General features: G+C 29.4%; 1 long non-coding RNA gene across 1 annotated transcript; it reads right to left on the minus strand.

The window, feature by feature from the left end:
• Positions 1-3,579: 3,579 nt before the first annotated feature.
• Positions 3,580-8,381, minus strand: LOC107643628 (uncharacterized). Its single transcript, XR_001620963.3, has 2 exons — positions 7,820-8,381; positions 3,580-4,493 (listed from the first exon to the last, which is right to left on the minus strand). It is a non-coding gene; the product is annotated as an uncharacterized LOC107643628 (long non-coding RNA).
• Between the last annotated feature and the right edge of the window lie 511 nt (positions 8,382-8,892).

Below are 8,892 nucleotides of genomic sequence, written 5' to 3' on the forward strand. Positions count from 1 at the left end.
ATCCATTTTCCTCCTTTGTTTAAAATTTTCCCTAAATTTAATCATTGTTGTGTATTAGTCTAATGGGAAAATTATCTATTATGTTTTAAGCATTTGATCCCGTAAACACTACCAATTTTTTTTGTCCCACAGTATCCATCTGTCCAGCAGGCTAAGGACTAATCTGTTATAGATTTGAGTTCTATTTAAGAGTATTTGTTGGCTAATGGATAACTGAATACACGAGGTGGGATTGAAACCCTAACACTTGATTAAACAGATTAATGAACTCTAACCCAACTTGGTTTAAACACTATCAATTCAATCCGACATGATTAAATAGTTTTTGTTTGGGTCAATCCAACCCATTGGAATCAATTACTGGCCCGTTCCATTTTTGCCCAATCCCATAAGTAGAGCAATCTTACTAGTGCATTTTTTAAAAAGAAAAACTGAATGATACTTCCATTAATTATTAAACTTGTCCATCAACAACATGGCTACAATAAGGACTTTACGGTGTTTTTGTTTAAAAACATGTTTATATCTCTAGAGTCTCTCTAAATAAATTATTTAATTTTTTGGAAGTTGAAATAGATTTTTTTCTTAAATAATTTACGAACCTATATCAAAATTGAATTTTTGAAAAGATCAAAATCAAGTGTTTTTAAAATTGTTGTTGAGACAAGAAAAGAAACGATAACGATTATATTTTGGACTATTTCTTTAAATTCATTATTATTAAGAACCATACTTAAGAATATTTAAAGTAAAAAAAACTGGTTTGATAGTCATGTATTATTTTGGATTTCAAGATGTTACACCTTAAAAGTTGTCAGCATTAAAGTTCGACACTCAGCAATAATTTCGATCATAAAATGGATGAACAGAACAAAAGGTATACTGATTGACTACCATGATGAAGGTCGAAAGAGAGACGGTCGAAATAAAATTAAGAGAAAACACGTGAGGAAAAGACTCACTCGTAATGGGTAAGAACGTGTGATCTCGTCCTTGAAGACTAAGGTATGGTAAGAATGTGGGTAGTTGAACTTGGAGAGCAAGTAAAACCGGATTGTGGGTCGTGATTAAGAGATTGATAACTATTCAGTATAGCCTGGACGTTGTCTCTATTAAATAGGGAGGTAAAAGCTTTCAAAAGAGACTTTAATTTTCAATATTCCAAGCTACACTAAAATTCTCTAAAAATTTTAAAGTCACACTAACGTCAAAAAAAGTGATAGAGTATAAGTACATGTGAGTGTTTGAAATCAATTTATTTTATTTATTTGTTTTGTTTATTATCTTAATTTATTTGTTTACTTAAATTCTAAACTTTGTTTATTATTTTGTTATTTTTAAACAATTTTTTTTAAATCATTAAATTCTTTCACTATAATAGTCCCTTTTTAAGTTACATTCAATTACATTATTTCATTATAAATTTGTTCGAATATCATATGCAAACTTCGTTGTTGCAAGCCAGTTTTAACACTAAATTAATAAGTCTAAGGCCGAACTCACTTTTTTAGAGGAATTGTATCTGTTCCTCAAATTGAAATCTTTTGATATAAGTTTAATCGACGTCTGTCGTCGATGGTCTAACAAAAATTTAGGAAAACAAAAATATAAACCACAATAATAATTCCTCATCATTCAACTTTGAATTTAATGACATTATAACTATTATTCCACTTTTAAAGAAAATGTTACGATATTGACTATATATAGACCCAAGAATATCTTATGAAAAGGATATACCACAACAAACTATCAAGCAACTCATAAAAAAAACAACTCATTCTCTTCTATCAGCTAAACTTAAATGGCAACTCATAGCCTTAGAATGACATTAGATGAAAATCTCATAATATCATAACCTTGTGATATATGAACTATTTTAAATACATGCTCTCATGTATGATCTCTAATTTAGTACCTCATATAACCAATACTAACTTGAGTGTTGGTGTCCTTGTACCACACTTCCTACCATTGAAAATGACAAACTCAATCAGAACATTGAGAACTCTAAATAAAAAGATCGTGACAACTTTGTATCCCCGACTTACTCTCTATAAATATTGAGATACATAATGACGTAGTTTATTTTTGTTTAATTTTTTATCAAATATTCTGATCATATTATTATTCTAAATAATGTGAAATTCTGTAGTATAAATGAAGGAATAATTTTTTAAACAATTATTTATTAAGTCAACTAATCTAAATTAAAAAAATCTATCATTCAACTATTCAAACAATTGCTTTCAATTAAAAAAAAAAATTATTCAGATATATTACACTTAAATAGATAAAATTCATTATGCAATTATTTCAAGAGAAATAATTTCTTTCTTTCAAACTCGAATTTTTCACTATTAAGTTACTTTTTCGGATCATTTTTGTAAGTTGAATACCAAAAAATAATTTTTCTTTATTTTCTTTCTTGATATTTTGTATTATTTTATTTTATATTTTGCATGCAATTTATAAATTTTTTATTTTATTTTTACTCTAATATAAAAAACTTTATCTTTTTTTTTGTTTAAATTAAATTTAGAATTAACGTTTTTTGGTGCTCTTGGGATTAAAATTTATTTATTTTTATTCTTCATTCTTCAAGTTGTTCGATCATTGCTTATCGGCATAATTTGAGAAGATTTGGTCTTGGTGATATGATAAGGCAAGAAGTCTAAATTTCTAGCATAAATTTTTGAAGATTTATTTTTCTTTGTTTCAAATAATAATTAATTTTTTAATTTATTATTCTATTATATATAATTTAAAACAGATTTTTATTAGAAGTGTGATGAAGGCTAAACACCAATTTAAAATTGTATAATGTTTAAATATAAAATTCGTCCTAACTCTGAACTAGCAAATAATTCTATCAAAATTTAATAGATCGTCACAAATTTACAAAATTTGTCCTAACTCTAAACCAGCAAATAATCCTATTAAAATTTAATAGATTGTCACAAATTTAAATTAAGTACCGGAAGTTTTAAATTCCAAATCTTTCTCCTATAAAATTGTAGTTGGATGTGCATATCATTGGCTATGAGAGATCGAAGTTTTATCAAAATTAATGAAAATTTAAATAACACAAAATTAAAAGAGCAAGCAAGAAATTAAACTAAGAAAAAATAAGGTAATTAACTAAAAATGGAAGTTAAACTCAAATGCTAGAAAGATCTTGGTAAGGGTTGAGATTCAATGATCACTATCATTGCATTGTCAATTTGTCATGAGTTAATCTCACTTAGTCAACTCCTAAATATTGAAAAAAGTCAAATAAGCATAATTGATCTTAATCCACAAATCCTAATAAACTCACTGATTAGGCTTAGTGAAAAAATAACATTAGTGAAAACAAAATCAACAAACAACCTTAAATCACCAATCAATATTAGACATAAATGACTCAAGGTCACTTACGTCCTCAATTCTAAGTCAAGAATACAAAATCTATTCTAAAACTAAGTAATACATTTTATCAAACACTTAGAAGGCATATAAACAAAGCATCATAAATTGCAATAATAATAAAATCTACAACTAACTAAGATAAGAAAGGAATAATAACAATTCAAATGAACGTCAATAAATATAAAAAATATCAAACTGCATTAAAAAAAAATTAGAATTCAACAATAGTTTATTAACTACAATTAGCAAAAATTGAGAGACTAACAAGAGAAAAAATATTAAACTAAGGTAGTAGAACAATAAAATGTAACTAAACAAAATTAAAACCTAAAACTAGAGAGAAAATAAACTAAGAAACCTAAAAATCTAGAAAGAAGTTGGAGCTTCTCCCTCTAAAATTTCCTTAAAACATGATTAAAAACCTAAAACTAACACTACTTCGTTCATTTCCCATGAATTCTTGCTTCAACAGCTTCAGAAATGAGTTGGATTGTGCCCAAAATAGGCCAGAAATCGCAAACCACATTTTTTTAAGTGAGTCACATGTTGTAAGTCATGTGTATGCACTATAAAACCCTGTAAATTAATAAATAATAAATAAATTAATTATGAGCTAAAGAAATTATAAAATTAAAGTTTATAATTTAAAAAGAAAAAATATTTAAAATACGAATTAAAACACTAATTTTAAAGATTTTGGACTATAACTATAACGATCCAACTTCCAACATGTCCTGATCGTACTAAAAGTAAGGTGTTACAAATTTATTCTCCTTTATTATCTATTTAATACTAACCTTTACACCGATATTGCATTTCAGTTTTGAGAAATACCCAAATTATTTTCTTTTTTTTTTTGGAAATCATATATTAAAGTTTCCAAATAATAATACTCACATACATACTAATAATAATAAATCTTATACAAGTAAAGTCAAATGAAATTCATATATACCACCTATCCTCTGTATAAAAATAGAATTTTAAGTGACTAGAGCGACGGCATTTTATAAAAACAATTCAACTCATAAACAATTTTCAATACTCGTTCGCAGATCCATATTGAGTCTTCAAATCTGTCACTGAAATGATGAAAAATTTTGGGTGAGAACAAAATTACAAGTTCTCAATAGAGGTTGAGAATGCTCTAAAAGTAAAGAATAAAATACAAATAGTTAATTTAGTTCCACAATATCCATTTTTATTTATTATATAAAAATCTAAGAAATTATGTTGGAAAAAAATCGGATATTAGCATTCAGGTTATATTTCTTAAAATCTTTTTTATTAATAATAACCTTGAATGTAACGGTAAATGCATACACCAGCAAATCAAATCTTCATTCTCTTTTTCTTTTTCTTTTTCTTTTTCCTCTTTTCTCTTTACATCTTTGTGCTGCTTTTGTTTCTCTTTTTAAGGTTTATTTATAAAGCTTATGTCAATCTCGGTTGGAATAGTCAGCCTGTCCTAAGCATAGGTTCATTAAGTCTATGCTGAACCAATATGACTTTTCAAATAATGCCTAACTCTAAGCGCAATTCAAAAACAGGCAAACAGAACATAAACAAACAAATAGGGCACAAACAAACAAAACAAGGAATAGAGTAAAAGCACACCCAAGCAAGTCATTCAAATGCATATGATGAATGTCTAGTCCAAGTACAGGTAATGAGATCATTTGTCAGTTTCGACCCGCACCCGACGTATTCCGACTCTCCAGATCAGATAAGGCTTTCCTAGAACTTAATCCCAGATTAAATACCGCATACCCTCTACCAAGTACTCTCGACTTGCATGGTTGGTATTTGCTCAAATCTCAATATACCGCAGGTATGCTAATCAGGCCTCTACCAAGCATTTTCAACTTGCAGGGCTGGTACATTCTCTACCGCAGCCTATTTGGGAAGCAACAATATAATACGGACGTTTCCACACAATATTCTCAAGTATCGCCCGAAGGCTCATAAATCACACATAGCCGTACTCTCCTACTCGTAACAATAATCCTTTCCAACAACTTCATAAACCAATTATCTCTTCTCAAGAGAATCATTTAAGTTGTCACCATAGCCTTCACTTTGCTATTTTCAGAATATCTAACGTTAACTTTGGAATTCATTTCAATTTCTTTACAACTCAAAGGTTACTTAAACCATTCATAACACAATTCAAATCCATTTCTCTTTCATAAAACTTCTTTTCACAAAAACAAAAGTCTCAAATCAACTTCAACAATCAATTCTTTATTTCATTTAAAAATCCCAAAAAAACATAACTCTCAGAGTTTTATAAAGATTTGGGCAATACCTCTCTTAAACTTAGACTTTGCTACCCATCTTGGGTACCAACCAAACTATTTATCAAACTCTTCTCAAACTTTTTCAGTATCAAATCATTTCAAAGTCAAACTAATTCTAATATTAAATGAATCATATAACACTAAGATTCATCTTTAACTTTATGAACCCACGACTGTCACTAATATATTCTCGACACTCTATCTTCTTTTTTGTTTTTAATATAACAAATGAACTCGGAATTGCACAAACTTTATGTCCAGGCGATCATCTCGAACTAAGCTTTCTAACAAACCAAAAATCATAATTTTTGGATTTCTCTAGTCTCAGAAACAGAGGAAAAACCATAACTGATCTACAGTGTTTAAAAAGCCAGAAAATAACAGCAGTATGCAATATCAAAATTCTATATAAACCAAATTAAATCCAATGATCTTCAAAATTAATATGATCAAACTAACTTATCCAGATTTTGTTCCCAATTAGTTCCACGTCAATACCATTTTTAATAAAAGAGTTACGTAGCTTGGAAGTTAGGTAATTTTCTGCAGAATTCTGTTTTAAATTCCATTGAACATATCATCTTCCAAGTCCCATAACTCACTCATTAAAACACGGAGATCCCTAAAATTTAAATAACATATGCTAAACATACTCAATTTTTACCACCAATTTGTTGCACCTCAATATCCATTCGGAATAAAAAATTATAAACTTTAAAGTTACTCAATTAAGAAAACAGAATCTGGCTTTTACTGCATAATGCATCGTATTTAAAAAATTCATATCTTTAAAACCACAATTCTAACCATTCTAAATTTCACGACATTAAAATAATAGGACTAATGTTTCATTTAAAATTGGTTCCATTTCAAAATTCATTTCGAAACATTCCCAGCAGAGTCAACAAGTTACTGCTGCTCTAAAAATTCTGCAGTAAAATCAGATTACACAACCATAATTAAAAAATTTACCATAAATAATATATTTAACGAAAAGGTCTCGAATTCTCCAGTTCAGTTTTAAATATTTCCAAGATTAACCCAGACTTGGTTCCACGCAATTTCGATCGTCACAGAATTAGTTATAGCCTTTCAAAGTTACTGATTTCATTTAAAGATAATGCAGAATATCAGATTTCACAGCTTAACTTTGAAAAATCATAACTAATTCTTCAGTTAATACGAAGCTTTCAAAATTGAATCCTAATAACTGCACTATTAAAGTTTACTTAGCTTTTAAAATCTTACCATTTCGATCACTAGCAAATTACTGGGTCGTTCTCAAAGTTACTGTTTTATTTTGAAAATAAGATTCTCCATAATAGTTTAGTCTTTTAGATTCTAATCCTTTAACAATTCTCAATTTGATATCAAATATATCAAATGATTATCTCACCCTCAACCAATTGTACATAATCGGTTAAAATCACAATTCACAACTAATCTCAAGTCACTTTCACAGCCGTAGCAATATACTTGACAACCAATTCAACATCCAACAGTCCCAAAATGATTCACTAAAGATCAAAATCTCAGTTAACTCATCGCAATAGTCAATAATTCAGTCATCTACCACATATAATTACACTCAATTCAATTATAATCTCAATCCACATATAATCAATCAATTTCATAAAATTCATACATTCAATCACGTTCTCAGCCACAATTCAACATCCATATAAACAATAAATTACTCGCAACAATTAAACCAATTTGCAGTTATTCAATAAAATTTGTGGGCATTCTAAAATTAAAATCGTTTAAATTAAATCCCCTGCCTCAGTTAGCCGAGTTTGCATAGATTAATGATGACAACTCCTTTTTCTTTTAATTCATGCTAATAGCGGAAATTCCAACACAACCGTAACGTTAGCAGCAACAACTGGAAGAGTAGCACCGTCAATCCCACGGCGGTAATGATGGTTGTAGCAGAACGGAGGATTCAAATTGAACAAAATCAAAGGTAAACACAGTCTTGGGAAATTCAAAACAGGGCATATCTAGAATCAAATTAGAACAAGCGTGGCAATGACAATAAAATGTGTAAATGGACCTTAATCAAGAAAAAGGTCACACCAGAGTCAAAGTAGCAGCATCAGACTTACCCACGGTAGCTCCAGCATTGGTTCTTAGCAGCGGAGGGACAACAGTGCGTTCTCCAGTGACAATCGACGACGGCAGTGGCGAAGAGGCTCAATAATAGCAGTGGCATAACCACTGTACAATGCTCTCTCGTTCAACTCCTCCTAGCGACGGCAGCGGTGGTCTCGGACAGAATCGGCGACGGCGTTGGCGAAGCTCCCTTCGGCGGCGACAGCTAGGGTTCCAGCGGTGGTGACTCCTTCAACGGCGGTGAGACGCAGCGGCGAAGACAACACCTCCTTCTCTTTCTCGCATCGCGTCTATCTCACTCAACACCTCTGCAAAGCGAAGCGCTCTCTCTCGTGCGATAACGACGGTGACGGTGGTAAGGGTACCCACTGCCACCATCTCCCTCTTCTCCTCTTCCCTCTGCGTCCCATTCTCCCTCGATCCCTCTTCCTCTGTTTCTCTGATTCTCTCAAGAACTCCCTTTCCTTCCTTGTGTTTTATTTTATAAGTTATATGATGAACGTATTGAAGAAGAAAGAACAACCCCCCGATTACGTCTGTGTGGATAAGTAAGAGGGGAATGTATCCGTGTGTGTGTGAATAATTGGTCAGAAAATATAAGTATTATATTACATAATAATGGTAAGTATAAAATAAAAAACATAAGACTAGGGTTAAAGTAAAATATATTTGAGTAACTCAAAAATTTTACAAAATATTTCAGATAAAATAATAATTTATGATTCAAACATAATATTGTAAAAATTGCTTTGAAAACACATAAAATTTTATTTATTAATTTATTAATGAATTTAATTAATTATTTTTAATTTAAATTATAAAATAAATATATTAATCACATTTTAAAAAATACAGTTTAAACTTAAAATATTAATTATTTAATTTAAATGATATAATTTTTTATTATTTTTTTCTTACCATAACTCAAATCTTAATTTATACGAAATAACTAATTATAATAAAAAAATTTTGAATATTAATTGACTTAAACTTAAAGTATTTATAAAAATAAATTTAATCATTTCTAATAAATTAATCTTTAAGAGCTCAAATTTATAAAATAAAT

The sequence above is a fragment of the Arachis ipaensis genome, chromosome B5, assembly GCF_059453495.1.
Source record: "Arachis ipaensis isolate K30076 ecotype BB chromosome B5, ASM5945349v1, whole genome shotgun sequence".
Classification (NCBI taxonomy): Eukaryota; Viridiplantae; Streptophyta; class Magnoliopsida; order Fabales; family Fabaceae; genus Arachis; species Arachis ipaensis.